Raw genomic sequence first — 21,025 nt, forward strand, 5'->3', positions numbered from 1 at the left:
TGGCGGTTTAGTCAGAGTTTTCTATAGCCTTCTTTTGTTTTGCGAACATACGCGAATATGATAACATGAATTACAACGTGAGGTATATATTACCAAAGAGGTATACTACTTTCACCTAGTACCTCCTTGATATTAATGCAGTGACGCTAGATATATTACTGGTACATTTTTAAAAGTTCGTAATGTGCGAGTTCGCGTGTGCAAAAATCCATACTCGCCGCGAAAGCTCATGTAAATACGACAAGCCTTCCTGAACTAGCCATTTGAGTCTCCCTGAGCCGGGGGATTACGATGGATGGTAAACAGAGATGATGCATCGATCGTGAGGACGTCTTATTTGCTGTCTTGTCTGGCCAGCGAGCTAAAAGCAAATAGCATGGAAATGAGAACGGGAAGAGAAGTAAACGAGTAATGCTTGTCCGCGTGGCATTGTCAAATATATTAATGATCACTGTAAACGTATTGCTTATCTTACCCCGTATAGCGGCATCCAGCAAACATGGACGCCAATTTCGCGGCCTTGAGATCTTCTGGGGACTCCCTCATACGTTCTATTTAGCACAGTCCATTGTATTTCGATGCTACATATCAATTTAGCTAATTGGACGTGGGGTCACTCTTTAGGTAATTTTCAGTAAAAAAAATTGTGTGGTGTAAATCTATGCAACTGTATAGCGAAGGTGGATGGATTTTCTTTGCTCTTTGCCAACATGAGGCTGTTAGAAATATACCATGAAAATGTCCGCTGTCATAATGGTTATGCCTGATGGGGGTAAGACAGCTAAGATATGCACATGCAATATGAGATGATCTTATGCAGCTTTTAGTGGCTTGGTAACATGAATTTATTGTAATCAGTGACTTTTCATAGTATTGTTAACCTTTCCATGGGGATGCTGGTGGGGGGGGGGGGGGGGGGGAGTGACTCCAGTCCTGTACTCTTGGATCAAACATTGCATTTCAAAATATTTACAAACATTCCTTAAATTATATCCACATCTGCATCAGAAACCAAAAGCAACGTCTTGTGTGTGTGTGTGTGTGTGTGTGCATGTGTGTGTGTGTGTGCGTGTGTGTGTGTGTGTGTGTGTGTGCGAGCGCGCTTTGTGTACATGTGCATATGTATTATGTGTGTTTGTACCTGATTGGCACCGTATTCACACCATTGCAGTTTGGTGGGGTTTTCTGCAAGTCAAATAAATACTGACAGACACTCACAAATACACTAAGATATCAATAAGCAAATATATAACGACCACAATATTTACATACAGCAACTGGCTCATATGGCTTAGAATATTTTACATCAAACTCAAAAAACACTTTATGATTTTGCTAACAGTTCCATGCCTAATGTTTTAACACGCACACACAGAGGCACGCACACACACACACACATATCATATGTATATGATTATATATCTATATAATTATATGAGTGTGTATGTGTGTGTGTGTGTGTGTGTGTGTGTATCATACATAATAATTGTAATTGATATAAATTTTCTTTTTCAAATAAATGCAACTTGTTCAAAGAGTATTTTTTGTTTTGGTAGTGTTTCATTCTTATATTTCCTGTGAATATAAACCTGTGACAGACACATTGAGGAGTAGACTATTAAATCTGTATATGCCCCTTTAGAAGTGTTAGAAATCGTCGAAGCGTTTCGAGAGGCCACAGTGGCCCGTCGTGTCGCGAGCAGATTGGACGAAATGTTGCCGTTTTTAAGGCTGGATTCCCACTGCGAGCCTTTGACTTGATAAATGTCAAGTGCCTCTCGGGTTCTAGCATTCCCCCCGAAGTAGGCGGCCCACTTGAAACGAATACACGAACGCTGGAAATCAATGTCGCAGCTTAATCGAAGTACTCTAATATCGGAGCAAATTCCTTTCCTCCATTTTTATTCTTTCTTTTTTTTAAACGAGAGGAGTTGGTGTTGATTTACAAGGCAAGTATCCACTATCTTGAGCCTCGGGGACGCCCAGTGTGTTAAAATGCGATCGTCAACGGAGGCTGATCAATACTTAGAGAGTTGTGTTCTCCTCCACCTCTTGGGTTTGGTCCTCGATTGAGTCTCCTTCTTTCCTCCCTCTCTCTCTCTCTCTCTCTCCCTCACACACACACACACACACACACACACACACACACACACACACACCTGATGTTCTTCGGATCGCACAATACACACCCACACGCACGCACACATACACACACTCTGCAACTCTCTCTCCCACTATTACTCTCTAAAAAAAATCGAGTGAAAATTTTCACTCTAAAAAGAGTGAATACAAAAAAGAGTGAATTTCGAGTGAAATTGGAGTGAATTTTGAGTGAAAATGCTCATTTTCACTCATTTTGGAGTGACGTCAGGGATCACTCGAAGATTTTGGAGTGATCCCTGACGTCACTCCAAAATGAGTGAAAATGAGCATTTTCACTCAAAATTCACTCCAATTTCACTCGAAATTCACTCTTTTTTGTATTCACTCTTTTTAGAGTGAAAATTTTCACTCGATTTTTTTTTAGAGAGTAAAATGCAACACATAATCACCACCCCTACCGGCTAAACGTGTATCCCTCCGTGAAACCCTGCGCAAAGAGAGAATTGGGTGGATAATATAGGTAAATAGCGAAACACGTAGGTATATATAATAGGGAGATATGGGAAGATATTTTGCTGACGAGCTATGTGGCGATAGATAGGTAGAAACATCACGATACACATACATCATCATACAAAATAACGTACATATACGTATCATAGACATGCTAAATACAGATAAATGCACATTAGATGCATCAATCGAGGAATGACGGATTGATAGAGGAAAGCTCAGAGGCATAGAGAAAGAGAAATATATGGAGATGGGAGGAGAGAGAGGAGAGAGAGACAGACACGCAGAGAGAGACAGACAGACGGAGAGAGAGAGAGAGAGAGAGGGAGAGAGAAGGAGAGAGGAACACTTGCTCAATCAGAAGGGGTTGCACCAACTCATAGATCTACAAAGCGTACAGTATAATTATGATCCTTTTTCTCTTTCGTTCCACCTGTTAACGTACAACCAGCTGGTCATGGTGGTAGGGAATGATAAAAAGGGATCATAATGATAATACTATGCTTGCTTTCAACTCGTATAATCCATGTAGCAACGGTGCTCTTTCCTACTGACACGTCCCTTTACGAGATAGCAAATATTGCCGGCAGAGTTAAAACACGAATATAAATGTCATCCTACCAACACTCATGGACCCTGTGCTCTTGTTTAAGTCTGTGAACAAATCTCGCTAGAGATCTGACTTATTTAGGGAGGAAAAATAACCTACTACAATCGTTCTGCGTTTATTGTCAATTTCCTCTGACATAAAAATAGCCCTTTTTATGCTGATGAAAAATGTACTTATTATACGCCTACTTAAATTTCACACATTTTACATGCTTGTTAAGAAATTTGAATCAAATTGATAGGTCTATATACGAGATGCGAAGAGTCAATGTTCTCATGGCAGGTGTGAGAGTCTATCTTTTGAATCGCTTGGCACTAATTGATACTTGTGTATTAATGGGATTAAAGCGAGCGATGTCCCATAAGCATTAAAATTATTGCTACTAAAATGATTTCAGTTCTTCCTTGAAAAGGAGGATTAAGACCTACATTCTCAGTTTCGCTGGCAATGAGTTTCAGAGAGAAGAACCACACTGGATGAGAGGTCTGTTCCCTATGAATCATGTGCACGAGGAACTCGAGGGATATTATTATTAGACAAAATCATTGATTAGGCATTTGCATGTAATATCTGACACTATAGATCAGATAGATAAATCATTCAGAACTCACACGGTATGATTCAAGGAAATCCATATTCACGCGCTGTGTGCAAAAATCTCTCCAATGATTGCTGAAGTTGTTTAGACAGCTGTTGTCAGAGAGAAGATTTTTAATTTGCATAGCGTGAGCATGGAAGCATGCGGACGGGAGAAAACTCGAGCGATCGATAACTTCTGGCTCAGGTCTCAGAGATTCGCGTTCACGTTGTGGATTGCAAACAACCAACTTACTGTCGTCACCCGATTTGGTTGCTATCGATCAACACGATGCTAGATCACGATCAAAATGAAGTTAGAAGGTGGCTATAACTCTTTTTCCTCCCTTGGAGGGACTTAATTAGTAGATACCCTGTAATTACCCAGCTTTAGAAAGGAAGTATATCACCTTTCAAGACTGGGCAACAGGTTGTGGCATCGTTTATACAACTCGAGAAATTTAATAAGCTGGTAGTTTATCTATTATATCCCCACCAGTCATCAGCGTAGTGCTGGTAAACAGCGGAGGTGAAAAAAACCTTTGTAATGACTGGAATATTATGACAAAATATTGTCCTATATATATCAGGAGTGAAATGAATGGTAACATTTCTTTCTTACAAACAAGATTAATAATTATTTGACTGTCGAATTAACTCGGGCGTCGTAAAGATAAGAAGGAAAAAAACTTAATGATGAGAAAAAGGCATTGGAATATTGATAAATTGACTGGAAGGACACATTGCGTGCTATAAAGCAGGCGTCCTGTCAACTGTCTAAAGCGACTAGCATGTATAGAGATAATTAATTATGTTCAATCTAATTAAATTCATTACATTTTTTTCTTTCACAGAACAAAAGGTAAATAAATTACAAATGATGTAGGGATACATTGATTGACTGAAATATCAAAAGCATGTTAAAAACTCCTTGATAATATCTGTCATGTATTTACATAGGTTGCATAATCTATTAATGTCTGTGAAAATGACAATTCTTTGATAGGCAGACGATGATTGTATAGTAGAGCGTAGGTATCTAGACAAATAAATCAAAATAATCACGAAACAAAGGTCCCAAATTAAGATCATGTTGTGAGATCATTATCAAAGATCAATTCGACCTTGTGTAATAACACTCATATTTTGTGCTTGCAGCATACATTATGGCATAAAATGATCAAGTTGGAGACTGCATTTATTGTTGTCCCCCGATTTCCGCAGGCTTACGCGCAGAAAGAATGGGCATAAAGTTATGACGTCATCACCCACGGATCTTCTCCCGCTCGCGCTCATGCTGAGGCTACTGAACGACGCACTGTGCCAGCCACGCATTCGAGCGAGCAGGCGGGACGAGGATTTCCGCACGATCCACTGAGTTTTACTCAGGCGCCACGATCATGACGATGCGGCAGCTCTTCGCGACGTGCGGATAACTCTCCCGGAGGGATCACACTCCGTACCGCTTCATCTCCCTTTCCCTCTCCTCGCTTTCTGGAGTTCATCGTCTGGAGGTAAGTCCTGGAATTTATGATCAGAAATATCGTGGATGTCGTTTGGGATTGATGTGTATCTCAGAATGTTATATTATTCCCAACTTGACAACAACTTTAAAGCGGGATGTTACACATTTTCTCCAAACGCATGTAAATATAAGATTCACGAAATATGCATTTTCTATACGCCTTTCCCATTGATATTAGACCACTTTGTTCCCAATAATAATGCTATTTGCGCATCAAACAGATTGGATTTACGCAAAGTCAATCATGAAACTGTGCCCATGTTGGTGTTAAGCTATTTGCTATAAGTTTTGTCTTAGGTCGATTCATCGGAATGTATTCATTCAGTCTATTGTTAGATAAATTTATGTACAATGTCGACAATAGGAAATTTACGATTTGTACGTTTGGTTGTTCTTCAGAGTTTTGCGGTTAAAATTCGCTAGGCTACATTTGATTAGCGTATTTCATTGAGCGGGGTGTACAATTGCTCTTTTGACTTTATGCTACCAGGATTTGTTTTTTTATGGTGCAAAGAGATAATGACTGAATTTACAAGGAAATAATATTACAGTGTCCTTCTTTGAATAGGTGAAGAGTTATAAATAAATAAACCATTGTCTATTCTTTATACCACGAAAGATGGGGAAGAAGTCAAGCGGCTTTTCCTTTGGCTCAATAATCTTGCTTGTTTAAGGGATGGTATATAGTTTTGGTTAAGATGGGGATTCAGATTTTAATGGTTTTGTGAGGAAATGAGAAACCACTTATGGAATGCGAAAGAGCAAGCAATTCTAAGAGGAATTCAAAGTTTATTTGATGAACATTGGTTTTGAAATGGCTGAGACATCCAAAAACCCAATAAAGTTGGTGCCCAACTTTTATATACTCGGGCAAGTGTCTATGGGAAATGAATGTGGTAGTGAAATCGGCCCGTCCTCAACGGGTTAAACCCACTTGGTTTTCTGATATCTCAGCCATTTCAAAACCGATTTTCATCAAATAGACTATGAATTCCTCTTAGAATTGCATGCTCTTTTTTCAGAACTGGTTTCTCATTATCTCGAACAAAAAAAAATCTAAATCCCCATCTCAATCAAAACTATACCATCCCTTTAAAGGTCCTGTTTACCTTTGGGAGCAGTGATTTAAAAAAAATTGTTCAAAATATCACATTTGATGCATATATGTAGGTCAGCTATAACACAAAACATCCTACCATATAAGATTTTTGCAACAGAGCTTAAAATATAAGGAGATATCACTATTTTTCTCATTAAACCATAACTGTACACGGTTTAATCAGGAAACATTTTTATTATAACTATTGTTCACATTTTGTATATTTAGCAATGTTTAGCATCGATTATACTTGTTCAAATTTTTACATTTTTTGTTTCTATCTCCAACTCATATTTTAGAACTAGAATTTTTTTGATGCGCTAATGCTGAGTTCTTGTTTCATCTGCAAATGGTAAATTATGCCTTAAAAAATGAGACATTGTCAGCGCGGAAAGGATTACCGTAATTGTTAGCATATCAAATCACACGTAGGCCTACCACTTGTTTTTCTTGTCGCTTGTTTGGTCACGTATCCCAAACAAACCTTGTCAAGCTCACTGAACAGCTGCTGAAAGTATCTGCCATTGCATGTAATAGCTTGCACAATCATGTCTCTAGGGTTTTAGTGTGATAATAATGATGATAATGAATAAAATGTGCATCGCGCTTAATGCGGGCGTTTCTAAGCGCATTGATACAGAACAGGAAAGTTATCAAAGTACAGAATATAAGTACGAATATTGTGATAAGTATATAGCAAAAGAGACGAAGAAAAATTACAGTGAAAGTTTGACGAAAATCGGACAATCCGTTCAAAAGTTATGAATTTTTAAAGTATCTGTGTAGTCACTGCTGGATGTAAAGACTACAACAGTGTATGATGTCACATGCGTACAACGATATAAGGAAAATAAAAAGAGAATTTCACAAAACTTTACTTTTTGAATAAAGTGCACATTTCTTCGACTTGTTACTGACGTATGTTAAGGGCAATATTATTCCCCCTGCCTTTTGAAAGAGAGAAGTCGAGTGTTCTTTCGTTATGCGAGAAAAATGGAAATATGTTGAATTTTCTCTATTCTTTCTTTGTATCGTTGTACACATATGACATCACAAGCTATGGTAGTCTTCTCATCCAGTCGTGACTGAGCAGAAACCTCAAAATTCATAACTTCTGAACGGATCGTCTGATTTTCCTCAAACTCTCGCTGATGTGTTCTACTAATATTGCTGCATTCACTAAACCCACATGTCTATGAAGGTGAACCTGTCCTTTAAGTTCATTTGTATACCATGGACCTACTTGTACAATAGTATAACCATGTAGTCACTTTTTCCCCCTCTATGAAAGGAGTATCCGACAGTCTACTCCTGAGATGTCTTATCCTTTATTTGTTCCGTGTCGCCTTGTCGCTCTTGCTTTCGCATGTTAATAAACAAACAAGCAAACAAACACAAACATTAATCTATTGTTGAGAACACATCATGAAGAAAGACCATCTCCCAAAATCATTAACATGTTTCATATTGTACAACTTGAGGATTTTACTTCTACTGACTCGAGGAGCCTTGGAAACCTATGAAAAGCCTTGAAACAGGCGATGCAAGAAGAAAAGCTAATCAACTTCTTAAAAGGGTCATTGACTAATTTCATTTTTTAGACACTTGCCAAGGCTGATCATCACCACGCACTTTCTACGAAGCTTCCCAATTACAGTAAATCCAACGACCAAGGCTATTTTTGTCGAATGTACTTTCGCCGACGCACAAAATACTTACGTCGATGAAATGGATTCAAAACTCTCAGAACGTTGGATGCAGGCGCATGAATTGCTTTGAATCGTGACATATATACAATGTATAGCTGATTACACAAACTCAATCATAAAATGAGTTGGATAGAAAACGTTGCTTTTCTCACTTTTCTGTAATGGAAGAACCAATTATCTCTCAATATGCACGCGCAGATGTGTGCATAGCATTTGCTGACATTAACATACACAATACAACATCATATTTGCCATATAGGTGTATAAGAGGTCGATATCTTCTTTAGAGGTCCACATTACTGTATTGATAACGCACTGACGCTAATGACTGAAGTGTTAGCCTTGTGAAATGTCGCTATGCTTTTCAGAGCTACTCTTCCGAGCCAGTAGACAACGTGCGTACATACATGTAGATCTAACACCTAAGGGGGAGCTACTGATTACTTTATAATGCAGAAATCAACGACGGAAACTTAGAATTTCAGCGTGGCTGATAGTTGTATTATACATACATGTAAATGATGGCAATGTAAATATATATATATATATATATATATATATATATATATATAATCATTGCATGTTCATAAATGTATTTAATGTTCATAAATGTATTTATATTGCCATCATATTTGTATAATATATAATATGAATTATGAATATTTTGTACGTGTGTGTGCATATACTTAAAATGGTATATATATATACACATATATAATTTATACAGAGTGATAGAGAAAGAGAGATACGTAGATAGATAGATGGATATTTTAAATACCGTTTGACCAACAAGAAATGCAAATTATAAACGTGTGTGTGCTTGTGACTTTAGCTCATAAAATTATGTGTATAATGAGTGTAAAGTTGGTTTAACTAAAAGTCAGTAAAACACGGCAGGTGCAAAGGCGTGTATAAGTCAGCGATAAGGAACCAACTCACACGCCCTTTCGTAGACGCCACGAGTGTCGATCAGAACCGAACAGGAATGTCTGCCATACGTTTCGTCTGATGAAACCAATTATGGAATTGAGAGATCTCTCGCACAGAAGTAACCCGCATATTTCAATTCGTACATTATAATATTAACCTATCTGCCACTATATTATATGTCTCGAGTGTAGTGTTGGGATGAGGTGTGTAAACACTGCAAAATGATTGATACTGATCGATGGCGTATTAATTTACGCCACTTTTTGTTTAAACATCCGCTTCAAGTATGTACTTACACACGCTCGCGCGCACACACACACACACACACACATACACACACACAGACTCCAAAGTTCTATAGAGGCTGCAATACTCAGCGGGGTAATAGGATAGGATAGCTCGATCTACACAGGTGAATTGGTCATTTAAGTAGAGTTAATGGAATATCGACTTTTTCCCCCTCTCCAAGCACAGGCAGCTATACGTACCCGCAGCTGGCTGAGATAGATCGAAAGTTCACTGCCACGTTTGCATAGCCAGCGAGCCTTGTTGCATCGACGTGTTAAATGTGCAAAATCCGAATAGAAAAAAAAAGGATGAAATTGAACTTGAGCCAATACTCACGTGCATGGTCTCTCTCTTTTCTCATAAACAGTTTTTTCATCAAGTCTATCTTACCTCGTCTATGTATATATTGCAAATATAACGAGAGATCGTCGCTTTCACTTTACAGACATTGCAATCTTGATTTATAATCAAGCATGCAGTTAAAGAAAACGGCAACAAAACTTAGTGGCTTTATCCTTACTGATAAGGGTGCCTCCGTAGACCTAGCATTGTACAAGTAAAATGATCGGTCTATCCATATAAAGTTGTCACGATTAGTTTTGATATTATGATATGTAATATGATATGTTATATGATATGATTATTTTGATACGATATATGATATAATAAAATATGACATATGATATAATGTAATATAATATATATTTGATATGCACATATACATATGTTTTAACACATACGTATATTTTAACTTCAGCAGTCTTTAAGTCGAATTTTATAAGTTAAAAACATGCAGTAAGTTTATATGCATGTATGATTTTGAATCCGTTTTTCAGGTATAAGGAAGTTTGGAAAGAATAGTCATTTAAAAAAAAAAACACACACGCGCACACACCCAAAAACACATTTTAACACAATTTATCTCGTATACCAGAATCTTTTGCAAATGTTTGAATATCATTTCATGACATGTATACCTTGCACTATGTTTTGATTTTCATTGATTGGAAATAAACTATGATTGAATTGAATTGAATTGAATTGAATTGAAATTGAAATTGAACCCTTATCGTACCGGCCAGCGACCTTGAATTGTGGCCCGACCTTAATAATATTGACAATTCTTTCATTTTCGTTACTTCTGCAACAATTGCAATGTATTGATACTATTAGTTTTTCCCATTATTGTTGGTTTCTTTGTACGAATTTACGTGCATTGTTTCTGTCACTCAAGAAAGTGAGATTTATGTCTGTATGATTTTATTGTGGAAAAACGAATAAATTCGAACTTGAACTTGAACTTGAATAATTACTCAGACAGCCATCACGCAACCATTGGCTTAATTTAGGTAAGCTGCCTTCATACTCGTGGTAATCACTTCACGGTTTTAAGTTAACACCTTTCATGGAATTCATTAGTTTTTAATGCGACCTCTTCACTCAATCGCTCGTCCGTGGCCGAGTTACGGTGACATCAAGGATAAAAAAAGTATACTGAGATGTATCTTATCACGAAGTTCAAGAGCAATTCAATTTGTAGAACATAAACTATGTCTTGATTGCGTGTGAATGTGTGTGACTCTGTGTGTTTATAGGTTTATGGGTTAAAGATTACGGTGGGATTAGATATCTTAGGAGGGGAAGGGGAGAACTTGCTATGGAAGATGGGGGAGGGAGTGTGGACTCCTTTAATAAATACAGCTATAGGTTCTCATTGTCTTCACTTTGTTTCATCTTTTTTTTTATTTAGGTGTACTTTTTGTGAAGACAGTACGAAGAAACAATGGATGTTATTTTACAATTCTGTCTACTGCTATAGCAGGGCTCCACACTAACTTTTTTTTTTGGTGGCCCGATGGGGCCACCAAAATCATCAATTTCAAATTTTTGGTGGCCCGAGAGAAAAATTTGGTGGCCCGAACAAAAACAATAAAAAACATTAACTCACTGCATGCATTTATGCATTACCGGCGCAAAAAGTTCCGAATTTGTTGACATACTTTAGAAAAAATTTTGGTGGCCCGACGCGGGCCACCAAATCTGCCCTTTTTTGAAATTTGGTGGCCCGACTTTCATTTTTGGTGGCCCCGGGCCACCGGGCCACCGTTAGTGTCGAGCCCTGGCTATAGTTATGTTAATGATAAAAGTTTGTAATTTTGTCTCTGTGTATAATATACCGAATTATGTTATCCTTTTAAATATTAATTGAATGGAATATTCTGAAAAGATTCTGGAAAAAGTGTGTGTATGTGCTTGTGCAGTTCTGGTAGGACTGTATTTCTTCAACACACGCCGATGAATGAGATTCATCATTATTCATTGTTGTGACCATTATTTCGCCTTAAAACGGTCATTATTGTTCGATGCACTGCAATGATCATGCTCAACATATTTGTAACAAATATTTTTCAAGTTCAAGTTCAAGTTGATTTATTTCACTTCCAACGAACAAATAAGAAATACAAAGAAACGCTCGTATACACAGACGTCATGAAATCAGTACCACAATGCGATGAACAGAATAACATTGTAAAAAAATATAGGTAAATTATCAACAGAGATACAAATAACTGTTACGTCACTGTGGTAAATGCATAAACAATATTGCTGGAAATGGAGGGGACTGCTAAAAAGCAGAGCTTGTACAATGCAGTCCCCTCATAGAGAAAAACTTGCAAAAACAACAACAACAACAAATTTCCCTAAGCGGTAGCAAAAAAAAAAACAAAAACAACAACAACCAACCAAACAAACAAACAAACAAACAAAGACAGACAGAGTAATACACACAAACATGCACACATACGGACGCACATTAACAAACACATGGCGGCTCTCTTGTAAGGAAAAAATTGATGAGAGGATAGAAAGATATAAAGATATAGTAGTGAAGAAGGTAGTAAGTCCGAGGTGGACAGGGGGGGGGGGGGGAGGAGGGGAGAGGAGAGGAAAATGGTGGGTCATAACCAGGGCACTGGAGGCACAGAAGCACGGGCTCGCTGATGAAGAAAGAGTAGTGAGAATAACGAAGCAACAACAACTTTGAAAATCAAAAGTAAAAAAAGAAAAATGAATTATGCTGCGTACGAAGTTTTTAGACGATTCTTTAAATTTAAAGAAAATGTATAAAAACTTAAAGCTTCTTTTATATTATTATCCAGAGAATTCCAGAATTTTGGTCCAGAAAAGGAGAATAAAGATTTTGCGAAAACCGTCCTAGTCAAAGGCAAATGATATTCATGGGATTGACGGGTTGGATATGCATGAACAGTTTCATTCTTTAAAAACATGGAATCAAACACAAGGGGGAGAGAATGGTTGGTGAGTTTATACATGAATTGTCCTAATTGCAAACGATAAAGATCATAAATTTTCAAAAAATTACTTTCGTGGAATAAATTATTAGTATGACTTCTCCACGATTCGTGACAAATGATACGAAGAGCTTTTTTCTGTAATAATAATATTCTTTCTGTATTAGTAGAAAAAGTGTTTCCCCATGTGAGTATCCCATAATTTAAGTAAGGTAGTATCAAAGTAGAATATAACATAAAAAGTACATTTTGGGGAAGATAAAATTTAACTTTGTTTATAACACCTATATTCCTTGAAATATCAATATGCGAACCCCAGGTAAGTTTATTGTCCAGGATCAAACCTAAGAATTTGATGGAGGAAACTTCTTCTATGACCGTGTCTTCCAAGAAAATATTTCTCGGTAAATTTTCCAGCGAATTACTAAACGACATGCATTTAGTTTTTTTTTTTTTGCAAATTTATTGATAATTTGTTCGTTCTTATCCACTGAAGTAACTTCATTAATTCACTATTTAGAATATCAATTAATCGATCAGAATCAGAATCAGATAAAAACACATTGGTATCATCCGCAAATGATAAGAAAGAGAGGATGTTTGAAGAATTTGACATATCATTAACATAGAGAATAAATAAAAGGGGACCTAGTAAGCTTCTTTGAGGAACACCACAGTTAACATTTTGTGTAGTCGATGCATGTCCGTTGATAAATACAAACTGTTTTCGATTAGTAAGGTAACTCCTGAACCACTCCAAGGCCTTTCCTCTGATACCATAATGTGATTATTTGTGAAGTAGTATGCTGTGGTCTATGGTGTCAAAGGCCTTGGACATTCTGACATGTCTTGAAAGCTATTCTATTTTAAATGACGAAAATGCTACCCTGACGTTCATTTGACCTTGCAATTCAACGAATGGATAGAAATCATTAGACTTTAAGAATAAAAGATATGTTGAGTAGAACTGGGGCCTTTTGCATGTACATCTTTTTACTTTAAAGAAACTCTGGGAAAGACGGAAAACTAAGGTTAGATGGATTCAGCTATTGACTTCAACACAGGAAAAAGCTCTTTTCTAAAGTAGCCCGAGTTATGTAAGGTAAAAAAATTGTTATGCAACAGGCCCCTGGTTGATTAGATACAAGCTCCTCAAGGACGAGATATCAATGGATTTTAGTACATTAATAAAAACTGAAAACATCGAAGTGCATTGTTTTCGGTAGCACGCCCTTGGAACAGAAATCGCTTTCCTTTGTGCAGTCGAACTCAAGGGTCGAACTTCTTCTCGTTCTATATTATGCAAGTCTCATACTGGATTCAAATTTAATGTACAAGCTGAAAACGAGTTGATTCTCTCTAGCAACCAGTAAGCCGATACAGCCTTGTTTTTGCTATGGCAACGATTTAAGAATTAATGTTGAAATATTGTCTGAATACAGTCAGACGGAAAATCTTGTAACATATTTACTAATCCCTCAGCGAGGAAAAAAAAAGTGTCAGCTAGTAGTTACATCACCACTGCTCCTTGTGAATATTTCCTACAACAAACACACGGACAGACACACTTATGAACTCACTCTTAAAAAAACCCCCACACAAATACATCCAAAGTAGCCTCAAGGTAAACACAAAAATATGTTCAGGGTTCGACACAAACATTTTTTTTTTTGTTTCTTGTGGCCCGTATTTCGGGGCACTAAATCTTTAATTTGAAATGTTGGCCAGAAATGAAATGAGAGATTACGATCCATTCTAAATTTTAGTTTCCCGATCCGGACCACCAAAAATAGTCTTTTTTAAAACATTTGGTGGCTCAACATCAATATTTAGAGGACCAGGGACATCGCCAATGTCCAGCCTTGTATATATATATATATATATATATATATATATATATATATATATATATACACACACACACACACACACACACACACACACAAATAATACACCTATATTAATTATTTTCTCTCTACTTCATTGTGAATTGCCCAATGAACTTGACATCACTGTATTGGCTATTTCATTTAGCTCCGAATCCGACTGACACTTTTAATTCGTCGCTGATTGCTACGGCTACGTGGCTTTTAGGACAGAAAGGAGAACCGTTGGCCATGACGTGAATGATCACGTGGGCATATATCATACATATTATGTCTTACATGATCAATGGCACATGTCGCGCACTGAAGACGGCCAAGAAGTCAATGTTAATACGGAAAGTGCCCTAATGGATAAGCAAATAACACCTCGGTCTTGATATCTGAGGCGGGTCCAATTACACGCAGTTTCAATTTAGATTGCAATTTGGAAATGATGAGGTTTTGCGAGTGTGCAAACTGTATGTGACACTTGGCGGATAGTTTTACAGAGCCTGCTTGGGGAAAGTGGTGTTACAAGTGGTGAGCCTTCTATCAAAAGCGGGGGTTTCAAGGTCATACGTAGATCATGCAAAAGTAGTCATTGCTGAGATATTATAATCAGCATCATTCTCAGCGTTGTAATTATCATGATTGATATTTTCATCCTTCATCTTCGTAGGGTCATTCTTTGGCGTAGACCAGGTATACTCATAGAATTGAATACGCGCAAAAACACAATACATGTTGTATACTATCAAAATTTAATTCAGCAGAGATCAATCTCGGCTGAGTAGTTTTCTCATCAATTCGCATCCTTAAACTTTACAGGTGTCCATTTTAGTGTGCCTAATGGATCAGCCAATCTCACGCAGAAGAGTCCATTAAAGGAAACCCAAACCCAAATAAGCAAAATGTCATAAATATGGATTGAGTGAACATGTCAGGAAAGTCTGAGGAAAATCGGACAATCCATTCAATGCAGCCAGTCCTGGATAATATGACTACTACAATTCATGACGTCATTTTGGACAACAATAGAAAATTTAAGGATAATTCCACAAAATTTCATTTTGCATGAAAAGTACACAGTTCATCGACTTGTTACTGACATAATGTTAAGGTTAACATTATTCCCCCTTAATTCTTAAAGAGGCAAGTCAAGTGTTCTTTCATTATGCTAGAAAAGTGAAATATGTGGATTTTTTTATATTTCCTTTATATCGATGTCCATAATGACGGCATGAAGTGTAGTATAGTCTCCTTATCCAACGATGACGTCACCGAAACTTTAAATATTCTTAACTTTTGAATGGATTGTCTGATTTTCCTCAAACTTTCACCTATGTGCTCTACTGATATTGCCGCTTTCACTAAATCCACATTTATGTTTTTGATCTGGTTTCCTTTAAAAACAATTTTTAAGCACGTAAACATATAAGGCCACTGACTTCTGAGACATTTTAATGAAATACGTGAATTATGACATCAACAGATTTTACGATCCGTATACGACAATTCCAAGAATTTGACCACAAAGCTTTGAATTGTCACTCAACATGTGGTCAACATTACACCGCCACCACTGATCACCAGGAATGAAAAAAAAAAGCAAAACACAATACAAAACATCAAAGTGACCTCACACTACCGAATTGACCTTTCCAGCTTAAATAAGAATATTCTATTTCAAATGAGCGGCTCAAGTATGAAGTAGATCCTTAATAATAGTAGGCCTAATCATGTCTTTTAGATTTACAGTTTGATCATTGAAAGTGAAAATCGTAACATTGAATTCGTATCCGCAAAGAGGAGGTGTTTTTTCTGTACTCTAGCTAGTTTAACGATTATTTAACAGTCTTCATTTCCAAATCCATGCATTTTATTGGGTCGACTATTTCTGTATAGTTACATTCATTATGCTCATAATCGTAATGAAGAACCTACTTTTTAAAACAGAACTATGGTTGAAAAGATGATGGAATTGTAGACCGGGTAACCCAATCACATTGGTACGGATAGAGGATTGGAATGTGTAAATTTTCAGCGTGAGATGGGATTGGGCCATGGGGCGGTGACAGAGAGGAATGCCTAAAAGAACCCTCGAATATGATGATTATGGTGACAACGACGACATCCCATAACGATGATAGTGATGATGATGATGATGATGATGATGATGGCGGTGATGATGATGATGATGACAAAAGTGATGATGATATAAATTGCCCATTGGCTTCATGAGATAAACATTTCCTGGTTAATAATGAATAGGAAACACTCCGTGAACGACAAGTCTGCTTTGTTTGCTTTCGACTCCAGTGCTCTCTCCTTGGTAGGCAGCTGTTTGCTTGTCCACCCGTGGGTGCCTTTCAGAAACCTGCTGGTAGCAATACCAGCTTCACGGCAGCAATGGATATTGCTGAAAAGGGCGGGGTCAACAGAGAGGGATAAAGAAAGAGAGAGAGAGAGAGGTCGAGAGAGGGAGAGGGAGAAAGAGAGCGAGAGTTTATCCAAAAAACAACAACAACAAAAGCGATAACCACTTTTACATTTTGGTCAAAGGATTACGAAAGTGCCGACATGTCCCTTTCAACGTCTGTCATCAGTCTGCTCTCTCCAGCATTTCTGGATTGATATTTATACTCGTTTTTACCGACAGTGTTATCCTATAGCATAATATATGACAATTGTTTGTTGACAAGAGCGTATAATGATTACTGCTCTTGGAGAGAATGAAAATGATGAATTGTTATTTAGTCGTATTGAGACGCAGGTTTTGTCTGTATCCTTTTGAACAGTGAAACAAGAAAGCAAAAGATGTATCAGTACTATATATACCATCATAGTACTGCGGAAATACCGCACAGTGACATTGATCTTATAGGCAGTTGGAAGCTACCTATACAGGGGTGGACGCTTTTCTTAAAAGCACGACTTGTGTCCTGTAGAGACCTTTGAGCCACACAGGAACACGATACCACTGACGAAAATCTGATTATGTTCATTTGCTGCCTCGACAGAACCAATGCAGGTAAAGGCACACTAAAGCAAATCAGCAGAGGACATGCTTGGCGACGGAGATATCCTTTGGTGTGATGAAAGGCAGGCAGATGGGAAAGTAGTATTTGTAGAAACAATCGGAAAATCACTGAAAATGGACGGAATAAGCCCCTTCCCAGCCTTTAAATGAATCGTTAGAAAACGCTGTGCAAGTTGGCTTGACAACAGTACCGTGTTGTTATAGGAGTGCTGGCAAGTCATTAAGAGCATCTTACATGGCTAATTAGATCGCGGGGTAATGATCTTGACTTGGAACTATAATTGCGTCACGTGACGGAAGGGCGAACAACGCGCGCAATTAATTCATATTAGCACCTTACCGTCCTCGCCGCGAAATAAATGACCGCCGGTAAACAGCCACATCAAACGTGGCGGGACGTCCTACCAAATTCTGGCTTGAAGAGGAGACGATTTGGGCAGACAAGCGCGTGCTATGATGTTGAATTTAATAAGTGGACTGATACCGGAAACACGTTGGACGCAATTCGCTACAATGACGCCATGTGTACCGAAGTTGTTACCTTGTTTATCCACATCAAACAAACATTGTGTATACATGTATTTACTACTACAGTTCGAGGTAGATTTGTAAATTGTCAAAAGCTTAAACACAGTACGGAAAACCTGTAATTTCAGTGGTAGGTTCTTGTTGTTTTTTTAACTGACATAAATCATGGTCGTTTGCCTATAATGGTCACATCCTATGATTTTTCACATGGAAATATGTGTTCGTTTCTGCACATACCTTATATGAATATTTCATTCCATTTTATTTATTTCATTTCATAGCCCTCTTTCAAGTCCTGTGCCAAGACATTTGCTTCTTTTTTTCAGTTGTCGAGACACTGATTAACATCAATAAGAATAGAAACAAGTAGACTGAAGAAATGTAGAGTAGTATTGCTATGATTTCCCCACCCAATGGAGTTAAAATGCACATTCCGCTACACCGCGCCAGTCCGCATGAGCGATTTGGCCGGATATGGGAGAAACAACGTTTATGAATACAATGAGTACAATTAGACTGACCGAAATGAAACGCTTTACTGTAGAATTCATAACATATTTCCCTAAACAGTAATAGGGTCGGTTCGAGGACAATCGATTATCTCTTGGACAATGACCCCAGACCCTTTCCCTGACCCTAGCCCTAATCCTAAACCTATTCCTAAACCTGACCCGAATTCCAACCTGAACCCTAACCCGAAATATATACTGTAAACGGAATTTAAACGAGGCAGGTTTGCGAATAAGTACATTATACTAACACTAAATGCCTTGAAAATCAGTAACAAAGCTAGAACCGCAAATGTCTCTTACTATTGTTTAAAGGGGATGGCTAGTACCTGATCAGTGGGAATCAGTGGGAATGCTGGGGGATGATTGTTCCAATCCTTGTGGGATTCATTTAAGAGTACATTATATATCTATTGTTATGTGAAATGTATTTGCTTCAGAATGGTCTCATATTCAAGTAATGTGCAGTTCAATGCCCCGTCACTGTACAGGCATGCTAACCTGGAAACATTAAACTGAAACATCTTTCAGATAGGAACAATTAGGACATTTGTACCTGAATAAATAGAAAATAATATACAAATGTAAAATTGTTTTCTTTTGTCTTTCAGAGATATCTTTTGAATAGAAACAATTCTATTTGTACACAAATAAATGAAAAATGGATATACAAAATGTAGTATCGAAGCAAAAATCCAGATAGATTTCCGATCAAACTAAATATTTCACACACAATTCAACATGTGATGACGAAGACGGCCCTAATACTCCTGTCTGCGTATGGAAATCCACAAAGCTTTTTCAGATCCATGGCTGAAAGATAATTTAATATCTTCACGTTCTTTGACTTGTATAAATCATTGAAAACGCGTCGGATTTATTTCGTTCATGGCTATAAGGGGGGGGGGTGAGTGGGTGAGATGGGGTTGGAGAAATCTGTTAATTTCTTATTTCTGAAATCGCATCGACGATCACATCCTCTGATATACCCACTATTTCTTTAGACGTATTCGTCGTCTTCATTTTGCCTGAAACATATCATAATCATAGTGTCTGACACATCAAATTAACCATTTGCCCATACGTTTTCTAGCTTTAATCTCCTAGTGAAATACATCCACCACTACAAGTTTCTCTCATACATTATTTTGACAATGTGCTCTAATCTACCCAGATTATCTATCTAAGGTAGCAAATTTAGCCTTGGCATGGGTGTCTTCCCACTCTAATTACTGCACAATAAATTTACATTATGGGCAGAAGGAACAAGTAAGGCATCCTGTGAAGTGGTGTTCGCACCATGCAGGATTCGAATCCATGATCACTTCCGTGATAGCCCCGATCCTTTAACCACTATACCGATGTGCGCCAAATTAATGTGACTGCGTCTATGCGAGCGAAAAACCATGCAAGGCGATCGACAGACGCCACGCTAATATTCCTGTCTCATGGCGAATGTTTGTGGTGTTCCAGGGAATGGCTATGTCTGAATGAGATGTAGTCCGGACGTGCAACATTTAATTTCGTCACAGAGAGCTGCGGCAATCCGTTCCCCTCCGCAGCGGTGAAATCTCTCCCGTCCTTCGCTCCCGCCGAACAAATCGCTTCATTATCCCATCGTCTCAAAGCAGACGACACCTCTCTGGTAAACAATCTTCGCAGCAGAAGGCAACCGTGCCTAACAGGCAGAAAAGGTCTCCCTGGCGCCTTCCAATAACCCAAATTAAGCTCGAAACATCCCCTTGACTCAGGATTAATCACGTATAGGACCCATCCCGTCTTAAGTACATCCCCAGGAGCCATGTTTAATCAACATAACTCCAGATTGATCCTACACTATACTCTCGGAGCGTGGACGATACGTTGCTTGGAGCGTATAATGAAACAAGAGATGAAGAGTAATGGGCAGTCGCTGCTGTGTGAAGCTCATCGGGAACAGATTGCTGAACAAGAATCGATTCAAACTCTGAATGATAATTTATTACAGTTCAATTATTGTATATGACATGCATATTGTAGGAAAGTATGTATCGCATACCCTTCCGTCGTATGCTCACAATTATTTTAGAAAATTAAACACCAATCTTCTTCCTCATCAGATTCTATTGATGTAGATAGTAGGGTAGTTGAGGAAAATGACTTGGATAATGTTCAACGCGCATGTGCAGCAACGACCGAACCCGATGTGATTTGAAACCCCCTTTTTTATTTCCTTTCGTGGAAATGGAGAGGAGGAGGAGGAGGAGGAGGAGGAAGAGGAAAGGGGGGGGGGGTAATGCATGTGAGAGGTAGTACGCTTCCGGAGTTGATGTACAAGGAAATGTGTTGACATCAAGTCGATTATTTTAGAGCGCCAAGAAAGTGACGATAAAATGCAGAGGCTGCTCTACACGATACCACTCGTCTGCCTTGCTGT

The 21,025-nt window shown here is 38.0% G+C and overlaps 1 protein-coding gene across 2 annotated transcripts in view; it reads left to right on the forward strand.

The window, feature by feature from the left end:
* LOC139720219 (polypeptide N-acetylgalactosaminyltransferase 13-like) overlaps window positions 1-21,025 on the forward strand; it is an 83,825-nt gene that overhangs the window by 32,209 nt on the left and 30,591 nt on the right. Inside the window, exon 2 of one of the 2 annotated variants that reach the window (XM_071631585.1) lies at window positions 5,027-5,316. The gene's annotated coding sequence lies outside the window, so the exon portion shown is untranslated. Of the gene's footprint in view, window positions 1-5,026; window positions 5,317-21,025 lie in introns of those variants that run through there. The other variant, XM_071631586.1, reaches the window with a different exon arrangement.

Source organism: Diadema antillarum, unplaced genomic scaffold (assembly GCF_040938485.1).
Source record: "Diadema antillarum isolate AM-2024a unplaced genomic scaffold, OU_Dant_1.0 scf00000123, whole genome shotgun sequence".
NCBI classification, from domain to species: domain Eukaryota; kingdom Metazoa; phylum Echinodermata; class Echinoidea; order Diadematoida; family Diadematidae; genus Diadema; species Diadema antillarum.